At 46.7% G+C, this 24,791-nt stretch overlaps 1 pseudogene across 1 annotated transcript in view; it reads right to left on the bottom strand.

The window, feature by feature from the left end:
• The window catches only part of LOC148507431 (NXPE family member 3-like), a 50,678-nt pseudogene extending 40,441 nt beyond the window's left edge, over positions 1 to 10,237 (bottom strand). Inside the window, exon 1 of the transcript XR_015869719.1 lies at positions 9,743 to 10,237. The product of XR_015869719.1 is annotated as an NXPE family member 3-like (transcript). The remainder of the gene's footprint in view (positions 1 to 9,742) is intronic.
• Positions 10,238 to 24,791: the final 14,554 nt, after the last annotated feature.

Below are 24,791 nucleotides of genomic sequence, written 5' to 3'. Positions count from 1 at the left end.
CCTTGCGGTGCGGTGCTGCAGGGTGGTCTCTTGCCTATTTAATACTTAATTGGTGAGAGAGGTCACATACATGGTGCCATCATGTCTGAAAGTGATTTTCCCCTCCGGCTACAGTGTACCACGTGCAAAGTACCGTTAGCGGAGGGGGAGGGTAGCGCGGAGGGCCTTTGCCGGCAGTGTTTGTCCATGGCGCGGCCTATTACGGTTACAGCACCGGTACAGGAGCCGCCCTGGGCTTGTTTCGCTCAGGCGTTAACAGCTTTAGTGGGCCAGTTAGCTCCGCAGCCCGCGTTTACTCCGATGGGTTTGTCCCAGCAGTCTGTGGTGTCATCACCCATGCAGGGGTTCCCACGACAATTGGTGGTACCCCACAGTCTCCCTATTTCCCCGCTCCCGGGTTCTCAGGAGCCAGCGTGGGTTAACTCCCTGACGAGTTCTGTACAGCACTTGTCGGATGTGTTGCAAGGGGAGTCTGTGATGCGGCCTCATAAAAGGCCGGTGGCGTCTCTGTCCGCTCCTTATGAGGATGACGAAGGGACGTCTGATGATGGGGAGATTCTGGATCCTTACGATCAGGAACCTCTCCATACTAAGGACGCTGATGCTAAGTCCAAAGTATATATTCCTGGACTTATTCGGGCGGTCCGCACAGCCTTGGTGATTGAGGACGAAGTTCCCCCAGCGGCTAAATCTAAGTATGCCTTTTTCAAAGATGTGAAGGGCGATGCCACAGTCTTTCCTCTTTCGGGTCAGTTGGTGGACCATTTAGAGGAGGCGTGGAAACAACCTGGCAAAAGATACCAGCCGCAGAGACGCCTGGCGGTGGCTTATCCGTTCGCGGATAATTATTTTGCTAAGTGGGAATCCCCTCCACAGGTGGATTCTCACGTGACCCGTCTTGTCCGTAGTGCCACATTGCCGATGCCATCCATGTCCTCCCTTAAGGATGCTACGGACCGCAAGGTAGAAATCTGCCTGAAGTCCGCTTATTCCCTTGCAGGGGGGGCAGCACGGCCGGCTATGGCCATTTGCTGGGTTGCCAGAGCGATGGAGCGCTGGGCGGATTCATTAGAGGCTTCTTTTGAATCCGACTGTCCGGCCGAACAGGCGGAGTTGATTGGCAATCTCCGTGATTCGGCCACCTACATCAACGAGGCGGCTCTAGACATTAGTACTCTGGTGTCTAGAATTTCTTCAGCAGCGGTAGCTGCTCGTCGCACCTTGTGGCTGCGATCCTGGAAGGCGGACGCAGATCCAAGAAAGGTCTGGAAGCGTTGCCGTTTACCGGAGAAGTTCTCTTCGGTCCGGATCTGGATAAGATTGTGGCCACGCTGGCGGCAGCCAAATCTGCTTGTCTCCCGTCGGCCGCTGCTCCTTCTGGTTCTGGACCATCGTCCTTTCGGTCATCTAGGGCCCAGGGCAGGCCCAAACCACAGTCGTTTCCTCGACAGGCTGGCCCTAAGAAATCGGTCAAGCCCCGGAAACAGGCATGGAGTACCAGACGTCCGGCCCCCAAGCCAGATGACAAGCCTGCGGCCTGACGGTCCGGGTCTCCCCTTGGGGGATCCCAGGGTGGGAGGCCGCCTGCTGCAGTTCTCCCGGTGTTGGTCGTTCACTACGACAGACACTTGGGTTCTGGAGGTGGTCTCTCACGGGTACGCCCTCTCCTTCCGGCACAGACCCCCGGCTCAATTCTTCACCACGGGTCTACCATCAGACCGGAACAAGGCTACGGAGCTGCGGAAGGTATTGCACACTATGCTCCAGGCTGGAGTTATAGTGCCTGTTCCATTCTCCCAGAGGGGCCAGGGTTTCTATTCAAATCTATTTTTGGTACAGAAACCCAATGGGTCATATCGTCCGATTCTCAACCTCAAAGCACTCAACAAGTCTTTGCGGGTCCCGAAGTTTCGGATGGAGACCCTACGGTCCATCATTCTGGCGCTGGAACCTGGGGACTACATGGTGTCATTGGACATACAGGATGCTATGGCGGTCATGGCGGCTTCTCTGCGGCTGCAAGGAGTCCGCATGTTGCCGTACTTGGACGACCTGTTATTGGTGGCAGGATCTCCAGAGCTCCTGTTACACCACTTGGACCTGACCATTGCACTGCTGCAACGGCACGGCTGGCTAATCAACTGGCAGAAGTCCACTCTAATCCCGTCTCGGAGGATTCTGCATCTTGGAGCCTTATTGGACTCGGGACAGCAAAGGATCTTCGTGACGGAGGACAAGATCTCTGCTTTACAGTCAAGGGTGCGCAGTTGTCTGCACAGCCGCCGGGTGTCCTTACACTCGGCGATGAGGTTACTGGGCTCCATGGTGTCGGTGTTCGACATGGTGGAATACGCCCAGTTTCACTCCAGACCTCTGCAGCACCTGATCCTGTCCAAGTGGAACGGGCTGCCTCAGTCTCTGAAGTTCCAGACGATTGTGCTCACCCCGGAGGTTCGCCTGTCCCTTGCGTGGTGGTTAAAGACGACCCACCTCAACAAGGGACGTCCGTTCTGGGTTCCAAATTGGGTCCTGTTGACAATGGACGCCAGTCTTCGGGGCTGGGGAGCAGTTTCGGGTCCACACTTGGTCCAGGGCAGGTGGACGCCGACAGAAGCGGAGCTTCCAATAAATATCTTGGAACTCCGTGCGGTCTTCAATGCTCTCCTGCAGGCACAGCGGTTTCTCCAGGGTCACCCGGTGCAGGTCCAGTCGGACAATGCTACCACCGTGGCCTACATAAACAGGCAAGGAGGAACTCGCAGTCGGGCGGCTCTCGTAGAGGTCTCTCGGATCCTGGTTTGGGCGGAGCGCAATCTTCCGGCCATATCAGCGGTCTTCATCCCGGGAGTGCTAAATTGGGAGGCGGACTTTCTAAGTCGCCAGGACGTTCATCCAGGGGAATGGTCCCTGCACCCGGACGTTTTTCAACTACTGGTGGACAGGTGGGGTCTTCCAGAAATCGACCTCATGGCGTCCCGGCACAACAACAAGTTGCCGGTGTACGGGTCTCGCACAAGAGACGAAGGGGCGTCTCTGGTGGATGCTCTGTCCGTCCGGTGGACGTTCAGGTTCGCATACCTGTTCCCTCCGGTCTCCCTTCTTCCACGGGTAATCCGGAAATTCAAACAGGAAGGAGGGACGTTCCTGTTGATAGATCCCGCGTGGCCCAGACGGCACTGGTTCTCAGACCTTCAGGGTCTGTCCGTGGACAGTCCTCTGCGGTTGCCGCTACGACTGGACCTTCTGTCTCAGGGTCCTTGTCTTCACCCGGACCTGACTCGGCTGTCTTTGGCGGCGTGGCTGTTGAGACGGCCATGCTGAGGTCCTGGGGGTTTTCCAGCTCTGTGGTGCGTACCATGTTACGAGCTCGGAAACCGTCTTCCGCGAGGATATACCATCGCGTGTGGCATACGTTCTTCCAGTGGTGTCGACCGAGAGGTTATGCACCGCGGGAGTTTCGTCTGTCTCGGATTCTCGCCTTCCTGCAAGCGGGACTAGATCATGGGCTTCGCCTTGCTTCTTTGAAGGTACAGGTTTCGGCCCTATCTGTCTGGTTTCACCGTAGGATTGCTACAATCCCGGATGTGCGCACCTTTATGCAAGGTGTTCTCCGTATTCAGCCGCCCTTTGTTCCACCTGTGGCGCCTTGGGATTTGGCTGTGGTCCTGAGGGCTCTCCAAGGACCGCCGTTTGAACCACTGGGCTCAGTGGATATTAAATGGCTACCAGCTAAGACTGTTTTCCTTCTGGCCGTTGCTTCAGCCAGACGTGTTTCTGAGTTAGGGGCTCTTTCTTGTAGACCCCCTTTCTTGGTTTTTCATGGGAACAGGGCAGTGCTCCGCACTCGGCCCGAGTTTCTTCCCAAAGTTGTTTCCCAGTTTCATGTTAACGAGGAAATAGTTGTTCCGGCCTTTAACTCACCGGGTCTTTCCGTGGGTGAGGCCTCTTTGGATGTTGTGCGGGCCTTAAGGACTTATGTTGACCGCACTTCTTTGTTTAGGAAGTCGGACGCTTTGTTGTCCTCTATGGCTTCTGTAAAAAGGGTTGGCCTGCTTCAAAGCAAACTTTGGCAGCCTGGATCCGTATGGCTATTTCTGAAGCTTATCTTCATGAAGGCCTACCGGTCCCTCCTTCTCTGAAGGCTCATTCCACTAGGTCTGTGGGTCCTTCGTGGGCAGCTCGACGTGGTGCCTCGGCAGTTCAGATCTGCAAGGCTGCTACGTGGTCTTCTGTCCATACCTTCGTGAGGTATTACAGGTTTGACACCTTCGCCTCTCAGGATGCTTTCTGCACAGGAGCGTCCCCACCCTTAAAGGATACTGCTTTGGGACATCCCCAAGGTATCCTGTGGATACCCTATGGACCCTGAAGTAGAAAATATGAGATATGGTAAGAACTTACCCTTGTTATCTCTATTTCTACGAAGTCCATAGGGTTCCACAGGACTCCCGCCCTGTCGCACCTGTGCTGCAGATGGGCTTTGCTCTGGTCACCGGTTTTCCGTCTCCCTCTGGTGAGAATGTGATTCTTGTATGCGTCCAGATCTTTGTTCTCTCTCTTCCTTCTCCTCCTCCGGCCTATGGCTTGGTAACTAACTGAGGTGCCTTGGCCCGGGGGCGGGGTATAGGAGGGGGACCTAGTGCATCCTGGGAGGCTGAAAGCTTAACTCTTTGGTGCCCTGCGACTGACGTCACACCTATACCCCAAGGTATCCTGTGGAACCCTATGGACTTCGTAGAAATAGAGATAACAAGGGTAAGTTCTTACCATATCTCATATTATTACATACCAGTGACCTCACTATAAGCACACCCCTTTACTATATACACCAGTGACCTCATTATAAGCACACCCCTTTACTATACACACCAGTGACCTATTTATAAGCACACCCCTGTACTAGACACACCAGTGACCTCATTATAAGCACACCCCTGTACTATACACACCAGTGACCTCATTATAGGCACACCCCTGTATATTACATACCAGTGACCTCACTATAAGCACACCCGTGTACTATGCACACCAGTGACCTCATTATAAGCACACCCCTGTACTTTACACCCTAGTGACCTCATTATAAGCACACCCCTGTACTATACGCACCAGTGACCTCTTTATAAGCACACCCCTGTACTATACACACCAGTGACCTCATTATAAGCACACCCCTGTATTATACACCCAGTGACCTCATTATAGGCATACCCCTGTATATTACATACCAGTGACCTCACTATAAGCACTCCCCTTTACTATATACACCAGTATAAGCACACCCCTTTACTATACACACCAAGGACCTATTTATAAGCACACCCCTGTACTAGACACACCAGTGACCTCATTATAAGCACACCCCTGTACTATACACACCAGTGACCTCATTATAGGCACACCCCTGTATATTACATACCAGTGACCTCACTATGAGCACACCCCTGTACTATACACACCAGTGACCTCTTTATAAGCACACCCCTGTACTATACACACCAGTGACCTCATTATAAGCACACCCCTGTATTATACACCCCAGTGACCTCATTATAGGCACCCCCCTGTATATTACATACCAGTGACCTCACTATAAGCACACCACTGTACTATACACACCAGTGACCTCATTATAAGCACACCCCTGTACTATACACACCAGTGACCTCATTTTAAGCACACCCCTTTACTATACACACCAGTGACCTCATTAAAAGCACACCCCTTTACTATACACACCAGTGACCTATTTATAAGCACACCCCTGTACTATACACACCAGTGACCTCATTATAAGCACACCCCTGTACTATATACACCAGTGACCTCATTATAGGCACACCCCTGTATATTACATACCAGTGACCACACTATAAGCACACCACTGTACTATACACACCAGTGACCTCATTATAAGCACACCCCCTGTACTATACACACCGGTGACCTCATTATAAGCACACCCCTGTACTATACACACCAGTGACATCATTATAAGCACACCCCTGTACTATACACACCAGTGACCTCATTATAAGCACACCCCTGTACTATACACACCAGTGACATCATTATAAGCACACCCCTGTACTATACACACCAGTGACCTCATTATAAGCACACCCCTGTATTATACACCCCAGTGACCTCATTATAGGCACACCCATGTATATTACATACCAGTGACCTCACTATAAGCACACCCCTTTACTATATACACCAGTGACCTCATTATAAGCACACCCCTGTACTCTCCACACCAGTGACCTATTATTAGGCACACCCCTGTACTATACACACCAGTGACCTCATTATAAGCACACCCCTGTACTATACACACCAGTGACCTCATTATAGGCACACCCCTGTATATTACACACCAGTGATCTCACTATAAGCACACCCCTGTACTATACACACCAGTGACCTCTTTATAAGCACACCCCTGCATTATACACCCCAGTGACCTCATTATAGGCACACCCCTGTATATTACATACCAGTGACCTCACTATAAGCACACCCCTTTACTATATACACCAGTGACCTCATTATAAGCACACCCCTTTACTATACACACCAGTGACCTATATATAAGCACACCCCTGTACTAGATACACCAGTGACCTCATTATAAGCACACCCCTGTACTATACACACCAGTGACCTCATTATAGGCACACCCCTGTATATTACATACCAGTGACCTCACTATAAGCACACCCCTGTACTATACACACCAGTGACCTCATTATAAGCACACCCCTGTACTTTACACCCCAGTGACCTCATTATAAGCACACCCCTGTACTATACACACCAGTGACCTCATTATAGGCACACCCCTGTATATTACATACCAGTGACCTCACTATAAGCACACCAATGTACTATACACACCAGTGACCTCTTTATAAGCACCCCCCTGTACTATACACACCAGTGACCTCATTATAAGCACACCCCTGTATTATACACCCAGTGACCTCATTATAGGCACACCCCTGTATATTACATACCAGTGACCTCACTATAAGCACACCCCTTTACTATATACACCAGTGACCTCATTATAAGCACACCCCTTTACTATACACACCAGTGACCTATTTATAAGCACACCCCTGTACTAGACACACCAGTGACCTCATTATAAGCACACCCCTGTACTATACACACCAGTGACCTCATTATAGGCACACCCCTGTATATTACATACCAGTGACCTCACTATAAGCACACCCCTGTACTATACACACCAGTGACCTCTTTATAAGCACACCCCTGTACTATACACACCAGTGACCTCATTATAAGCACACCCCTGTATTATACACCCCAGTGACCTCATTATAGGCACCCCCCTGTATATTACATACCAGTGACCTCACTATAAGCACACCACTGTACTATACACACCAGTGACCTCATTATAAGCACACCCCTGTACTATACACACCAGTGACCTCATTTTAAGCACACCCCTTTACTATATACACCAGTGACCTCATTAAAAGCACACCCCTTTACTATACAAACCAGTGACCTATTTATAAGCACACCCCTGTACTATACACACCAGTGACCTCATTATAAGCACACCCCTGTACTATACACACCAGTGACCTCATTATAGGCACACCCCTGTATATTACATACCAGTGACCTCACTATAAGCACACCCCTGTACTATACACACCAGTGACCTCTTTATAAGCACACCCCTGTACTATACACACCAGTGACCTCATTATAAGCACACCCCTGTATTATACACCCCAGTGACCTCATTATAGGCACCCCCCTGTATATTACATACCAGTGACCTCACTATAAGCACACCACTGTACTATACACACCAGTGACCTCATTATAAGCACACCCCTGTACTATACACACCAGTGACCTCATTTTAAGCACACCCCTTTACTATATACACCAGTGACCTCATTAAAAGCACACCCCTTTACTATACAAACCAGTGACCTATTTATAAGCACACCCCTGTACTATACACACCAGTGACCTCATTATAAGCACACCCCTGTACTATACACACCAGTGACCTCATTATAGGCACACCCCTGTATATTACATACCAGTGACCTCACTATAAGCACACCACTGTACTATACACACCAGTGACCTCATTATAAGCACACCCCCTGTACTATACACACCAGTGACCTCATTATAAGCACACCCTTGTATTATACACACCAGTGACCTCTTTATAAGCACACCCCTGTACTATACACACCAGTGACCTCACTATAAGCACACCCCTGTACTATACACACCAGTGACCTCATTATAAGCACACCCCTGTACTATACACACCAGTGACATCATTATAAGCACACACCTGTACTATACACACCAGTGACCTCATTATAAGCACACCCCTGTACTATACACACCAGTGACCTCATTATAAGCACACCCCTGTACTATACACACCAGTGACCTCATTATAAGCACACCCTGTATTATACACCCCAGTGACCTCATTATAGGCACACCCCTGTATATTACATACCAATGACCTCACTATAAGCACACCCCTTTACAATATACACCACTGACCTCATTATAAGCACACCCCTGTACTATACACACCAGTGACCTCATTATATGCACACCCCTGTATTATACACCCCAGTGACCTCATTATAGGCACACCCCTGTATATTACATACCAGTGACCTCACTATAAGCACACCCCTTTACTATATACACCAGTGACCTCATTATAAGCACACCCCTGTACTGTACACACCAGTGACCTCATTATAAGCACACCCCTGTACTGTACACACCAGTGACCTCATTATAAGCACACCCTTGTACTATACACACCAGTGACCTCATTATAAGCACACCCCTGTACTATACACACCAGTGACCTCATTATAAGCACGCCCCTGTACTATACACACCAGTGACCTCATTATAAGCACACCCTTGTACTATACACACCAGTGACCTCATTATAAGCACACCCCTGTACTATACACACCAGTGACCTCATTATAAGCACCCCCCTGTACTATACACACCGGTGACCTCACTATAAGCACACCACTGTACTATACACACCAGTGACCTCACTATAAGCACACTCCTGTACTATACACACCAGTGACCTCACTATAAGCACACCACTGTACTATACACACCAGTGACCTCACTATAAGCACACCCCTGTACTATACACACCAGTGACCTCACTATAAGCACACCACTGTGCTATACACACCAGTGACCTCACTATAAGCACACTCCTGTACTATACACACCAGTGACCTCACTATAAGCACACCCCTGTACTATACACACCAGTGACCTCACTATAAGCACACCACTTTGCTATACACACCAGTTACCTCACTATAAGCACACTCCTGTACTATACACACCAGTGACCTCACTATAAGGACACCCCTGTACTATACACACCAGTGACCTCACTATAAGCACACCCCTGTACTCTACACACCAGTGACCTCACTATAAACACACCCCTGAAACAGCACTTCAGCTATTGTACTGTAGATATACAATGTTTCTGCTGAAAATCAAAGAAATGTGATTATTATTGATTGATTTAAATTAGATTTTATTTTTAATAATATAAGTCACATAGGAATTCTAGCAAAACACTAAATAAATTACACTTATTGATAATGATTGATTGATTAAATGAACTGTTATATTAGTCAGGGCTGTTATGTATCTGTACCTTTTCTTGATGGCTCTCCCTCTTTTTCTTTAAAACAGCCACAGCCTCACTGGAGTGAATGAGCCGGATTTGTACCTCTGCTCTCCCCAGCCATGGGAGGAGGAATGTTGCCAGATAGCTGCCATTACCATGGTCCTCTACTTGCCCAGTCACTCCAGCCTTCAGTGTTGGAGAGTGCAGCTTGGCCTGGAAGAAATCTCCACCATATTCCTTTGGCCGACCATTGTGGTCCCGAGCTGAGATGAGCACCTCCAATGTCTCTCCAATCCTGTATGTGTCCCGTGCATTCAGCAGATGATAATCACAGTGACTGGGGCTGGTGGATAGATCATAGTGTGTCACAGTGCATGGAGGCTCAGGCCAGTCAATCAGTCTTATTAGTTCTCTGAATTGTGGATCGCCAGTTGTGGGAGAGACAGGTGTGACTTTAGAGACATTTGTGGAACATATGTGCATCTTCTGGGAGAGTGGTTCATATTTCTTCAAATAATCTACCATCAGGAATCTGTAAATTAACTGAAGACAATCACAACTTTCAACCCAATTGTAAAAATAAAAATAAAATAAAAAAATCAATGATACATAACTGAGGGGCCTATTCATCAACACTAAAATACAGTTTTTAAGGCCATTTTCCTTAAATAAAGTTATTTTAGTATTCATGAAGTATCTTAACACAGGAGATATCTTGCTAAGTCCCCCTGCGTTAATTTCCACACTCCCCATGCATGAGTACAATAGTATGGCGATATGGAAATTATGGTATTCATCAAATTCCAAAAATTATGTATTTTTGGAATTTGATGGAGTTACTATTCGCCATTGTGAGGTGGCGAATAGCAGGTAACACTTACCTGTGTCAGCATGGACAGGTCCCCTGGCATCTTCCTCCGGTGCTCTGGTCCGTCCACTGGCTCTGGAGGCTGGTCTGACATGTGTTCTCCCAGCAGAACACAATAAAGTTTAGAAAAAAAAAATACTTTTTTTTTCTTCTAAACTACTGTGGTCAGCTGGGAGAACACATGACAGCACAGCCACCGGAGCCAGAGGTACTGCAGCAGGCAGGTAAGTGCGGGGATGGGGGGAGGTGAGCGGAGGGGGGAGGGACACAAACTTACCGCCGCTGTAGGCAGTGTTGCGCATGCACTGGTTTTATGGATGTAACAGCGCATGCGCAGCACAGATTACAGCTGCGGTAAGGTAGAGTAGAGAGGGATAACTATCTATTTCCCGAAAAAAAATGACAGCTTTTCAGAATAGATAGTTATGGGGAGGAGGAATGATGAATTCCTCCGGTAATTAGGTAGAACTCCATGCGAGTTATAAACCTAATTACCTCCAGGGAATATTTAAGTATAATGAATAGGCCCCTGAGTCATTTAACTCTGCAGAATTTAGGGTTATGTCCCTTCCCGGTGAGACACGGATTTAATTTTGAGGAAAATAACTGACTCCTGTGTAGTCAGTAGCTGCTTGGGGGCAGCCCCATCCCTACCCTGTCAGCGAGGCCGTCTCTGCCAAGTGTGGTGTCAGTGGATATTTGAGCAGTGGAGTGGAGGCAGTGAGGAACAATCCAGGTGTTGACTGATTGGGACAGGAGCCATCCCACATACACCGCTATCCACCAATTAAGCTACTGAATGAACAATTAGCAGCAAGACATCACACAGAGGTGCCCACCAATTGATGTACTGAGTTAGGAGCCAGAATGCACACCTACAGCTGTCACCCGCTTAGGGTTCAATACAGTTAGGTGCGAGTTGTGTCTTGCGAGACGTTCCCATGGTGAGCTCATACTGCAAAATATATTTGCAATCCAATTCCAAACACATTTATTTTCTAGAGAAAGTTTACATTTTGTTGCACACACCCCCCCCTGAGCAGGTGTAAAGGTAGTAAAAATCTTTATTTTAAGGTAAAAATGTCGGGACACAGTACAGAACCTCTATAACATCCCTCCAAATGAATAAACAAGCACCTGGATGAGTTTAAATAGCATAATTTGGTCAGTAAAAACATATCAGTTTTTAGGTGAATTTCTCTAAAAAGCACAATAATGGATTAAATGATATGGGACAGGTGTGTGGAGGTGTAAATGATGTGGAACAGGTATGAGGAGGTGTAAATTATGTAGGACAGGTGTGTGGAGGTGTAAATTATGTGGGACAGGTGTGTGGAGGTGTAAATGATGTATGACAGGTATGTGGAGGTGTAAATTACGTGGGGCAGGTGTGTGGAGGTATAAATGATGTGGGCAGGTGTGTGGAGGTGTAAATGATGTGGGACAAGTGTGTGGAGGTTTAAATGATATGGGAAAGGTATGTAGAGGTGTAAGTGATGTATGACAGGTATGTGGAGATGTAAATGATGTATGACAGGTATGTGGAGGTGTAAATGATGTGGGGCAGGTGTGTGGAGGTGTAAATGATGTGGGGCAGGTGTGTGGAGGTGTAAATGATGTGGGACAGGTATGTGGAGGTGTAAATGATGTATGACAGGTATGTGGAGGTGTAAATGATGTGGGGCAGGTGTGTGGAGGTGTAAATGATGTATGACAGGTATGTGGAGGTGTATATGATGTGGGACAGGTGTGTGGAGGTGTAAATGATATAGGACAGGTATGTAGAGGTGTAAATGATGTGTGACAGGTATGTGGAGGTGTAAATGATGTGGGACAGGTATGTGGAGGTGTAAATTATGTATGACAGGTATGTGGAGGTGTAAATGATGTGGGACAGGTATGTAGAGGTGGAAATGATGTGTGACAGGTGTGTAGAGGTGTAAATTATATGGGACATATGTGTGGAGGTGTAAATGATGTATGACAGATATGTGGAGGTGTTAATGATGTATGACAGGTATGTGGAGGTGTAAATTATGTGGGACAGGTGTGTGGAGGTGTAAATGATGTGGGACAGGTATGTGGAGGTGTAAATGATGTGGGACAAGTATGCGGAGGTGTAAATGATATGGAACAGGTATGTAGAGGTGTAAATGATGTGTGACAGGTATGTGGAGGTGTAAATGATGTGGGACTGATATGTGGAGGTGTAAATTATGTATGACAGGTATGTGGAGGTGTAAATGATGTGGGACAGGTATGGAGAGTGGAAATGAAGTGCGACAGGTGTGTAAAGGTGTAAATGATATGGGACATGTGTGTGGAGGTGTAAATGATGTACTGTATGACAGGTGTGTGGAGGTGTAAATGATGTACTGTATGACAGGTGTGTGGAGGTGTAAATGATATATGACAGGTGTGTGGAGGTGTAAATGATGTATGACTGGTATGTGGAGGTGCAAATGATGTATAACAGGTATGTGGAGGTGTAAATAATGTTTGACAGGTATGTGGAGGTGTAAATGATGTGGGGCAGGTGTGTGGAGGTGTAAATTATGTGGGACAGGTATGTAGAGGTGTAAATGATGTGGGACAGGTATGTAGAGGTGTACATTATGTATGACAGGTGTGTGGAGGTGTAAATGATGTGGGACAGGTATGTGGTGGTGTAAATGATGTGGGACAGGTATGTGGAGGTGTAAATGATGTAAGACAGGTGTGTGGAGGTGTAAATGATGTGGGACAGGTGTGCGGAGGTGTAAATGATGTATGACTGGTATGTGGAGGTGCAAATGATGTATAACAGGTATGTGGAGGTGTAAATGATGTATGACTGGTATGTGGAGGTGCTAATTATGTATAACAGGTATGTGGAGGTGTAAATGATGTATGACAGGTATGTGGAGGTGTAAATGATGTGGGGCAGGTGTGTGGAGGTGTAAATGATGTGGGACAGGTATGTAGAGGTGTAAATGATGTGGGACAAGTATGTAGAGGTGTACATTATGTATGACAGGTGTGTGGAGGTGTAAATGATGTGGGACAGGTATGTGGTGGTGTAAATGATGTGGGACTGGTATGTGGAGGTGTAAATAATGTAAGACAGGTGTGTGGAGGTGTAAATAATCCGGGACAGGTATGTAGAGGTGTAAATAATCCGGGACAGATATGTGGAGGTGTAAATTATTTGGGACAGGTATGGTAAGTTGCTGTATTGATGTGAGGGTTTTTTTTAGAACTTGCAGATGCAAGGGGTAAAGTGTTTATTTTAAACTTGTAAGAACACTGAAGAATTACTATAATAATTTTTTTTTGTTCCACACATTTTCCCCATTAATAAAAAGTGCAAAAATCATGCATTTGACATCTTTTAAAAACCTCCAGTACCTTATTTTTGGCTATTAGCAGCCTTACCTTTAGTTCTGCTATCTTCGTTGCCATTTTTTGGGGTCCCCAATTTTTATGCAATTCTCCCAGGTCACATTTTGTAGAAAAGTCTCTCACCCTTGCCGCAACTACTGCAAACTGGCATTTCTAATGGGATCTCGCATTTCTCGGGTGCGATGATGCGAGTAAAATTAAACAAACTCGCACCTAAAAAGATTGACCCCTTAGTGCATTGAATCTTCCCTCAGACTATTGAATGCCCTCTTCCTGTTGGAGGAAGGACAGCCTTTGAAGTTACCAATAGCCCCATATACCTTCATCAAACAAAGTTGCCCACAAGACAATAGAGAGACAGTCAGGCTATATGTGTAACCTGCAGTGAACAGTTAGAGCCGTGTATCTGGACATCCCGGCTAAAGATTCTTAGGATTTGAACAAAGACTTTAATAATAGATGGATTTAAGTCCCTTACCCAGACAGCTGCTTTTAGCATGATACTCTCCATTGGCTAGTGAAAACTTCTTTGCTGCTTCTGAAATTAAACTCTAGTAGAGCTGGAAATCTCTCGGACTCAGTGGTGGCACAGGGGTCAGTGAGCCCCAGGGGTATATTTACTAAGGTTCGATTTGGTCCCCATTTGTCCCGTTTTTCAACTCTGATAGGATCGATCAAAAACTGCAATTTTTTTCCACTTAAAAAATCGGGAATTTACCAAGCTCCCGGTTTTGATAGGATCGTTTCGATTGATGGTGTATTTGGTTGATCCTGTCTGTTTTGAAGTGCCGATTTCAACGGCCAAATTTATCTCCCGAATTTCTCTCCTGTAGAATAAACTTTAGTAACCCTGTGGCTCTCCATTGACTTCAATGGAGGAGCCGTTCATTGGCTGAGAGAGGTGGGGGCTGACCTCTCTGAATGCTCAGATACGGCTCTACAAAGGCAGAAGCCATGTCTGAGCGCTTCATTTGGGAGTTAGCAACCATCCTGGTTGTTATCTGTTGCATGGATCAGGATTTTTGTTTTTTTGTTTTAAGAAGACCTTGGATGCCTACTTTGGACAAGGGGACCATTCCTGGTTATGAAGGTAAGTATGTGTGTGTGTATGTATGTAATATAACTGTACTTTCACGGTGTGTGTGTTTGTGGGCTTTTTTAGACATTTCTTTACAGGTGAACTATAGATACCAGTGGGCCCTTAATGCCCTGCAAGCTGGTACTTGTGGTTTTGCAAGTACCAGCATGTGGGGGAAGCTTGCTGGGACCTGCAGATTGACTGTAAAGACAATGTTGAAACTTCTAGTTTTTTACACAACATCTACACTATCAGCCCACCACCCACCGCCCAGGGGTGGTGGGGATTGCCCCGGACCATCAGCGTAGGCCAGGGGTGCCCTGGAGAGGCCCTTAATTGCCCTTTATTGATCCCTGGCCTAGACTGACTAGTGGTCATGATTGATGCTGCAGCTGGCTGCCTGGTGAAAGGGCTCCCCAGGCTGTGGCATCAGCCCCTCCACTAGAAAGGGTCCGGTGCTGGTTCTGGGAATTACAGGGGGACCCTACACATATTTTTCCTCTGTAATTCCAGAACCAGGACTGGTTCCCAGAGCCAAGTGCTGTTTGTACTAAGTACAGTGGAACCCTACGATTTTTTTTGGTTCTGTTTTAGGGGGGTGGCTCACATACATTTTTTTCTTTAGAATCAACCCTTACAACACACTAGCCATTTATAAACATACACAAATCACACTGATTTGTTTATGTTGGACTGCAACTCGCAGCTCTGGAGGTGGTGCATTTATAACTTCTATTAAGATTTGAGTGTAAAACAGCATAACAAATAATGGTAAATTCCTGATTTAGGCGGAAGTAAGTGAAGAGTACTTCCGAATTGAGCAGATGGTGATATCATTTCTATTGTTCAAAATGGCCGAATCACCGGACTTTAATGATAGTAAATTCCCAATTTGAAATCGGGACTAAATCGAATCTTAGTAGATTTACCCCCCAGTGTAGCAAGTATGCTCCCTACACACCAAAGGTATCTGCAAACTGAAATGGAGGCATGGCCTCACAGAAAGAGCATGACCACACAGGAGACCCCCCAGTTTAATCACTCTGTAGGTGTGCCCAGCACCTCCAGAGGTGCTGGGCTGCACCCATAGATTCTCCCTCTCTAACCTATTCGACCAATGATTTGGGTCAAATAGGTCAGAATCAATGGCATATTTATAATAGATGCAGGGTGTGCATTGCACACAGGCCCCTGGATAAAAGGGGGGAGCACACTGCACATGCTACACCCATATATAGTTATACTTACCTCTCCGCAGTATCTGGAGTCCTGCAACTGGCTGCAGCCCAGAGCTGCAGAGCAGCAAAAATCACAGAGAAAATGGTGCAGCAGCCATTTTCCTGGGAATAAGGCATGGGTGCCATTTTTTCAGAGACCTGCACATACGCAGTAAACTCTGGCACCAAGACCAGAGTCTACTGCACTGCCATAGAGAATAGGGCCATCACAGAGGCTTGCACACGGGCCCTCTCAAACTCTTAAACCATCACTGGTTAGAGTGTTGAGCTTTTGTTAGATCTATGGGACTGATTCAGTCATGGTCGCAAGGCTGCATTCGCACGCACCCGCTTGGTGCGAAAATATGCTAATGAATGCAAACGCATGGCAACCGCAACACTATACCAAGATGCCCATCACTGTATAAAGCCGCCCACTTCCCATGACATGCACCTGCAAGTCAGCAAAAACATTGGTAACATGGTAACAACCGAGTAGGGAGACCATGTGCACTCTATGTCTGAAGCCCCATCCTCTCTTCCTGGGGGCAGGCCATGCAATGAGCGCAGCGCCACATCTGTAGACTCTGGGTACTAGTCTGTGCCCCCCTAACCCTCCCTTAGGGGTGCCTAACCCTAACCTCCCCCCAAGTGCCTAACCCTAATCCCCCCTCTAAGTGCCTAAACCTAACCCCCCTTTCCCCGCAGACTAAACCTAATTCCTCCAGGGGGGGTGCCTAACCCTAACCTCCCCCCGGGGGTGCCTAACCCTAACCCCCCCTGCCCCTAGCATAACCCAAACCCTCCCAGTGGGATGCTTAACCCTAAGTCCCCCATGGGAGCCCTAAACCTAACCCTCCCCCCCCTGCGGCTGTCCACTCGTGGAGCCAAACATCCTTCGAATGGGATGCCGGGTGCCAGTCTCCCAGCGTAGGGGTAATGACAGGCATCTACATTTTAGACACCTGTCATTTAACCCTAGCCGGGATTGAGAAGTCGGGAAGCCGGCGGTCATTATTGCGGCCACCGTCATCGTAAACATATACCTTGTGCAAGACTGCGATACCCGATGTGGGACTTCTAAGTATTAGAAAATATGGGTTCAGGGTGTGCAGTGTGAGCCCCCCTGACCCGCACACCCTGCACCCATTATAAATACACCCCTGCCTCTTACCCTTTGTCCACTCCTGATCTGCAGTAGTCTGTTGGCCATCTACTCTTGGATGAAACAACAGTACTGAAATATAATATCTTTGATACTTAATTCATGCTCCACATTCCCCTAAGGCTATGCAGTCGGGAAGCCGGCAGACGTAATCCTGACAGCCGGCTTCCCGACTGTCTTATCCCGGTGAGGGTTAAATGACTGGTGTCTAAACATAGATGCCTGTCATTTTACCGACGCCGGGAAACCCGATCGAAGGGATCCCTGGCGCCACTGCGGACAGCCGCGGGGGGGAGGAGGGTTAGGTTTAGGGCTCCCGGGGGGGACTTAGGGTTAGGCACCCCCCCGGGAGGTTAGGGTTAGGCTTGGGGGAGGGAGAGTTAGGGTTAGGCACCCCCAGAGGGGACTTAGGGTTAGGCACCCCCCCGGGGGACTTAGTTTAGGGTTAGGCACCCTAAAGGAGAGTTAGGGTTAGGGGGTTAGAATTAGGTTAGTATATACTTGCCTTCGACAATCGGGATTTCCTCCTCGGCCGGCCTCCTGCTGTCGGGATTCCAAACACCGGGCACAGGTCCGGCGGTAAATCATACCTATTCCCTCCCAAATAGCATCACATCCTCTTGCACTGCAGGTAAATGTTACTTCACTTTTCATGTTTAGATGTTAGATATTTGTTATCTTTTCTGCACAGAAAACGAGAAGCCAGTTATTACATATTGTGTCATGCCTTCAGCATAGGGTTTGTTATGTTGCACTAATTCACATTAGCAGCCCCACCTAGTGGTCAGGACAGCAGCAGTTTAAATCTGATACATTTTGACCTTCTTAGCATTCCATAGCAGTCTAGCAATGCATTCTGGGCTAAATGAGCTGTAAGCAGCCATTTCCTTTCTCACATGGTTTCAGACAGTCATCATTACATATGCTCAACCTGGTACAGCATCCGATAGTGAGTTCTAAGCTTCAACTGTGCCATAGATCTGCTTAGCCAGTTATGCATGTTAGCTGTACTATGTGACATTGCAGCCTGTACTTCGCATACTGTATGTTTCATGTCATTTGCATATCTCATGTTATGTATATGTTTGCCTTGCAATCCCATGTACATATAGTAATTGCTTTTCATTGTTTGTTTACAGTTTTACCACATCACTTGTCATATCATTACTTATCATTTCCATGCAAGTTCCTCTATCGAATAATAAACTCAGTTCTTCAGATCACATCTGACTGGATTATTGGAAGATAGAGTATTGGTTATGCTGGCTGCTCCAAATTTGTCAGACACTTAGTGCGGGGCAGTACAGTAAAACATCAGGCTCCCAGCGTGTGATGCATATATCTGACTTTGTCAACAACATTTTCTGTCAGCAAGTGGGATACATACTGACTTACAGATGTGTTACACTGTCAGCCAGAGCTATCTGCATATGACAGTACAAGAGTTTCTATACAGTCTAACCGTGGCAGCTCAGCCATTGACTACACAGGAATTTCACACTGTCAGTACAGCCACCTGCATATGACAGCAGAAGAGTTTCTATACAGTCTAACCATGGCAGGTCAGCAAAAGGAGTACCGCCATTGACTATAGAGGAATTTCACACTGTCAGTACAGCCATCTGCATATGGCAAGACAACAGTCCCTGCAAAGTCAAACAGCCTAACAACAGTCCCAAGACCCTGACTACTCAGAGACCTGCTACAGTGTCAGCTCAGTTATCTGCACATTACAATACAGTAGCCTCTACACCAGTGATTCCCAACTTCGGTCCTCAAGGCACACTAACGGTCCTGGTTTTAGTGATATCCATGATTGTGCACAAATGGTTAAATCAAAATAACTGTGGTACTAATTAAGTCACTTGTGCTCAAGTATGGCTATCCCTAAAACCTGGACTGTTAGTGTGCCTTGAGGACCGTGGTTGGGAACCCCTGCTCTACACAGTCAAGAATTTCCATTCCATCATCATGTCACAGAAAATGACATCTTCATACAAAACAAGGTCCCAAGTCTCTAGTTCCTCCAAATCTTTATCCGTCAGCAATGCAGCCATAATGGCATGTGCAAAAGCGGAAGCTGCAAAAGTGCGGGCCACCTTTGCTGAACAAGAGATGCAATTGAAAATAGAAAAATCACGTTTAGAAGCAGAGAAAGGAATAGAGAGATCACGTCTGGAAGCAGAAAGAGATATGGAGAGGTCACGTCTGGATGCAGAAATAACACGTCTGGATGCAGAAAGAGATATGGAGAAACAACGCCTAGAAGCAATTAGTGGGAAGCTCACTGCAGAGAAGGAGGCAGCAGCTGCTATCGCTGAAGCACAATTCTTAGAGTCTGTAGAACTTCTTAATATAAGGAGGATCAATGTGCTTGACACAGAGCTTGGATCGCAGAATTCATTGCAACGCCCATCAGAATATGTAAATCAAGCATCCAAAATGGACTGCAAACCTCAATCAGTACAAAGCATGCATTCAGATTTCATCAGTGAAATAAGCCAAACACACTATGCAGTGCCCCCACTAGTCAAAAGTGAACTACAAACTTGCAAACAAGAGAATTCTAGATACAGGGAACCCATGAGAGACAACTCTCCCCCACACCAGGTGTCTGAAACTGCAAACTACAACAAAGGCACAACTACCCGCACACAAAAGTGGTATGATACAAGCCAACAGGAACTATACAATCCTAACAGGTATGACCACGCACCATTTACTCACCATGTTAATGCACAAACAGCATCTCCTAGAGCCAATCAAGACACATTAGACCTTGCCAAGTTTCTTGCTCGCCGTGAGCTGGTCACAAACGGACTCTCAAAGTTCAATGATCGCCCTGAGAGCTTCAGAGCCTGGCAATCCTCTTTCCAAAATGTAATTAGAGGGTTAGGCTTTCACATAGCGAAGAGATAGACCTTTTAATTAAATGGCTTTTGAATTAAGCCGCTGAACATGCTAGAAGGATAAGGGTGATCAATATTAACCACCCTGAGAATGGCCTTAAAAAGATCTGGGATAGATTAAATGAGTGCTACAGCTCACCAGAGTTAATAGAAAGTGCACTATTCAAAAGAATTAATGATTTCCCTAGGTTACCTAACAAAAGCTATCAGAGACTGAGAGAATTAAGTGACTTACTAATGGAGCTTCAAGTAGCCAAGTGTGAGGGAGACTTACCAGGACTTGCCTTCCTCGACACAGCCAGAGGCATTAACCCTATAGTGCAAAAGCTACCTTACAATCTGCAGGAGCAATGGCTCATCCATGGCTCCAAATATAAGTAGCGGCACAACATGCCATTTCCGCCAATCTCTGTTTTTGTGGACTTCGTGCACCAACAAGCAAAGACCAGGAATGATCCTAGTTTTACCTTTACACTGACCAGCTCAGCCCCTATTCTACCTAACCCCCGCAAAATGTCAGTCGCAGTTCACAAGACTAATGTGCATTATTCAGATTCTTTCCACAGGCTTACCTATTCTACTCGTCAAGAAAACAAAGATAAAGATCCTGCCAAGCAGTGTCCTCTGCATAACAAACCGCATCCTCTCCTGAAATGCAGAGCCTTCAGAGAAAAGTCCTTGGAGAACAACAAAGCATTCTTGAGAGAAAACGGCATCTGCTACAAGTGCTGCTCTTCTACAACCCACCTTGCCAAGGATTGTAAGGTTAGTGTTAACTGCATAGAATGTCACAGCACAGGACACAACACAGCTCTACACCCTGGACCTTCCCCATTGACTTTACAACACAGTTATGGTGACACAGAGCATGGCGGGGAGCTCAGTGTGGAGCAAAGAGACACTACTGCAGTCATACCAGAGATAACTTCACAATGTACTGAAGTCTGCAAAGACACTATTAGTGGCAAATCTTGCTCCAAAATCTTTTTAGTCAGAGTCTACCCCAATGGCCAACTAGAGAAAGCTGTCAAACTTTATGCAATCCTAGATGATCAAAGTAATGTCTCTTGCCAGATCAACCTTCTTTGAGACCTTTAATATCAAAGGACCCAGCACTCCATACTCCTTAAGGACTTGTGTAGGGAGTTTCGAGACAATGGGGAGAAGAGCAATCGGCTATCAAGTCGAGTCCTTAGACGGAAAGACATGCTTTCCATTACCAACTATCACTGAATGCAATGAGATCCCTGATAATAGGTCTGAAATCCCTACACCAGACACAGCTATCCATCATGCACATTTGAAACATATAGCACATCTGATACCAGAACTGGACCCTCTAGCCCAGATAATTCTACTCATTGGTAGAGATATCTTACGAGTCCACAAAGTCAGAAGTCAGATTAACGGTCCACACAATGCTCCTTATGCTCAAAGATTAGACCTAGGATGGGTCATAATAGGAGAAGCATGTCTTGGAAATGTGCATAAACCAGCTAGTGTCAAAAGCATGCTTACCTGTACTTTAGAAAACGGACGCCCTTCTCTGTTTCAACCAAGTCACAACCACTTCCTCATAAAGGAACTACCTCACTGCACTGTCATAGACTCTCTTAGTGACAACCACATCTGTGACAGCTACCAAGAACATTTGGGGTGCACAGTCTTCCAAAGAACAAAAATGGATGAACAAGTCGCAATGTCCATAGAGGACAATCTATTCCTGGAAATAATGAGAAAGGGACTAGTCAAAGATGATGCCAACAGCTGAGTTGCACCTCTACCCTTTAAAACACACAGACGACGCTTACCTAACAACAGAGAACAAGTATTTAAACGCTTCTCTTCACTAAAACGCAACTTCCACAGGAAGCCATAAAAGAAAGATCACTTCTTCTCTTTCATGGACAAAATATTTGATTAATCTTTTCTGCACAGAAAACGAGAACCCAGTTATTACATATTGTGTCATGCCTTCAGCATAGGGTTTGTTATGTTGCACTAATTCACAGTACCACCTAGTGGTCAGGACAGCAGCAGTTTAAATCTGATCCATTTTGACCTTCTTAGCATTCCATAGCAGTCTAGCAATGCATTCTGGGCTAAAGGAGTTGTAAGCAGCCATTTCCTTTCTCACATGGTCCCAGACAGTCATCATTACATATGCTCAACCTGGTACAGCATCCGATGGTGAGTTCTAAGCTTCAACTGTGCCATAGATCTGCTTAGCCAGTTATGTTATGCATGTTAGCTGTACTATGTGACATTGCAGCCTGTACTTTCCATACCGTAAGTTTCATGTCGTTTAAATATCTCATGTTATGTATATGTTTGCCTTGCAATCCCATGTACATATAGTAATTGCTTTTCATTGTTTGTTTACAGTTTTACCACATCACTTGTCATATCATTACTTATCATTTCCATGCAAGTTCCTCTATCGAATAATAAACTCAGTTCTTCAGATCACATCTGACTGGATTATTAGAAGATAGAGTATTGGTTATGCTGGCTGCTCCAAATTTGTCAGACACATAGTGCGGGGCAGTACATATTGAGCCCAATGAAAGTTATTTTTACCGTAACACTGAATTTCTTCAGTCTTTCCTTCACATTACTTCAACATTATTAGCTTTACCATTGACACATTTACCATTGCACAGTGATACTTTGCCAAAGTATTACAATATATAATTTTAGTCAACTGTTTATCTTATAATTCTGTGCATTTAGTTATGTGTACCTCTTGGGACACTACATTGATTTTCGACCTATTATTGTGACCATGATGTAGTCAGGATGCTGGCGGTCGAAATGCCAGAATCCCAACACTGATAGCCCAGCATGGGACTAAAGTTAGGCGTCTAAATACCGATGACTATCATTAGCCCCACGACAAAATCCCAACTCCCGGCAAACCAACCATAAGTTATCCGGTCGTCGCAACGTGTTAGCCGTGGGGGGGAGGGTTAAGTTTAGGTACCCCCGGGGGGACTTAGGGTTAGGCACCCCCGTGGGAGGGTTAGGTTTAGGCTATGAGAATGGGGTTTAGGGTTAGGCACCACCGGAGGGACTTAGGGTTAGGCACCCCCCTGGGAGGGTTAGGTTTAGGCTATGAGAAGGAGGTTTATGGTTAGGCACCACCGGGGAGAGGTTAGGGTTAGGCACCCTCCAGGGAGGGTTAGGTTTAGGGTGCGGGTAGGGGGGGTTAAGGATAGGCACCACAGGGGGGACTTAGGGTTAGGCACCACCCCCCAAGTCTTAGGGTTAGGCACCCCCAAGGGAGGGTTAGGGTTAGGGGGGGAGAGGGGAGGGTCATATATACTTACCAGCTGGCGTCGGGGTTAGGATGGGTTGAGATTTCAACTGACATCTTTTAAGCCATCTGTATTTCATACCCAACCTTTGGGATGATGGTGATCACTGAAATGCAGTAACTCCTACAGCACAGAATCCTACCTTTTGCACCCACTGTTCTGCTCCCCATGACCTCTCTTGGTCTCCGCATATCCCTTTACAATGTAAGCTCTTGTAAGCAGGTACTTTCTCATTATGTTTTGTTACATAATTATGCAATTAGTGGCTTGTAACAATGGGCCTGATTCAGACCCACTCGCAAGTGGGTCGACGGTGGGGCACTGTGCACACGTGGCGTGCGCAATGTGCGTGCGCAAGCCCCAGAGCAAGTGAGAAATTCACTCGCTCCGGGTCTCACTACAAACGGGGCGGCTGTCGATGTTGATCGACAGCTCACCCCTTTTTGTAGGCATGGTGGGGGGGTGGCTGGACAAATGGAGGCGTTCGCCTGCCGTTTGTGGGCAGCCCTACTTACATCACCAGTGATGTCAGTAGTGAGCTTCTGGCTCTATTAGAGCCAGAAGCGCACTGGGGCTTGTGGAAGACGAGACCCTACCACAAGGGTCTTGTCGCAAGCCAGATGGTCGCGATGGTCACGACCATCGTGACTATCACCTGGCTGCTCGCAAAAGCTGTGGGTGGTCACCCATAGCTTAGCGAGTGGCCAGGAGGCCGGCTTAAACAAAAAAATGTGGCTGCCCTCATTCAGAGCGAGCTCTCGCTTTTTGCGAGCCACTCTGAATGAGGTCCAATGTATCTACAGTATATCTATTTGTTTCTTTTGTCTATCTGCCTATACTGTTACTGTTCCATTCTCTATCTGCCTATACTGTTACTGTTCCGTTCTCTATCTGCCTATGCTATTCACCCAAATAATCCTATATTTTATTTGCCTATGGGGCTGGTTCTGAGATGTACATCTCCAACAACGGAAGGGCTGCAATTGCGCAGGACCAGTGTCATTGCACGCAGTGCCCCCTAAGCTGCCTGATTGTGTGAATTCACATTCAGATTGTTGATTGTAGCTCTTATTATATATCTGCAGATGACCTCAGCTAATGTATCAGCAGAAGCTTGAAAGTGTGATGATGATTTGCAGAT

The sequence above is a fragment of the Taudactylus pleione genome, unplaced genomic scaffold (assembly GCF_031769625.1).
Source record: "Taudactylus pleione unplaced genomic scaffold, aTauple2 ptg000393l, whole genome shotgun sequence".
Classification (NCBI taxonomy): Eukaryota; Metazoa; Chordata; class Amphibia; order Anura; family Myobatrachidae; genus Taudactylus; species Taudactylus pleione.
This window is presented reverse-complemented; position numbering and strand designations above follow the sequence as displayed.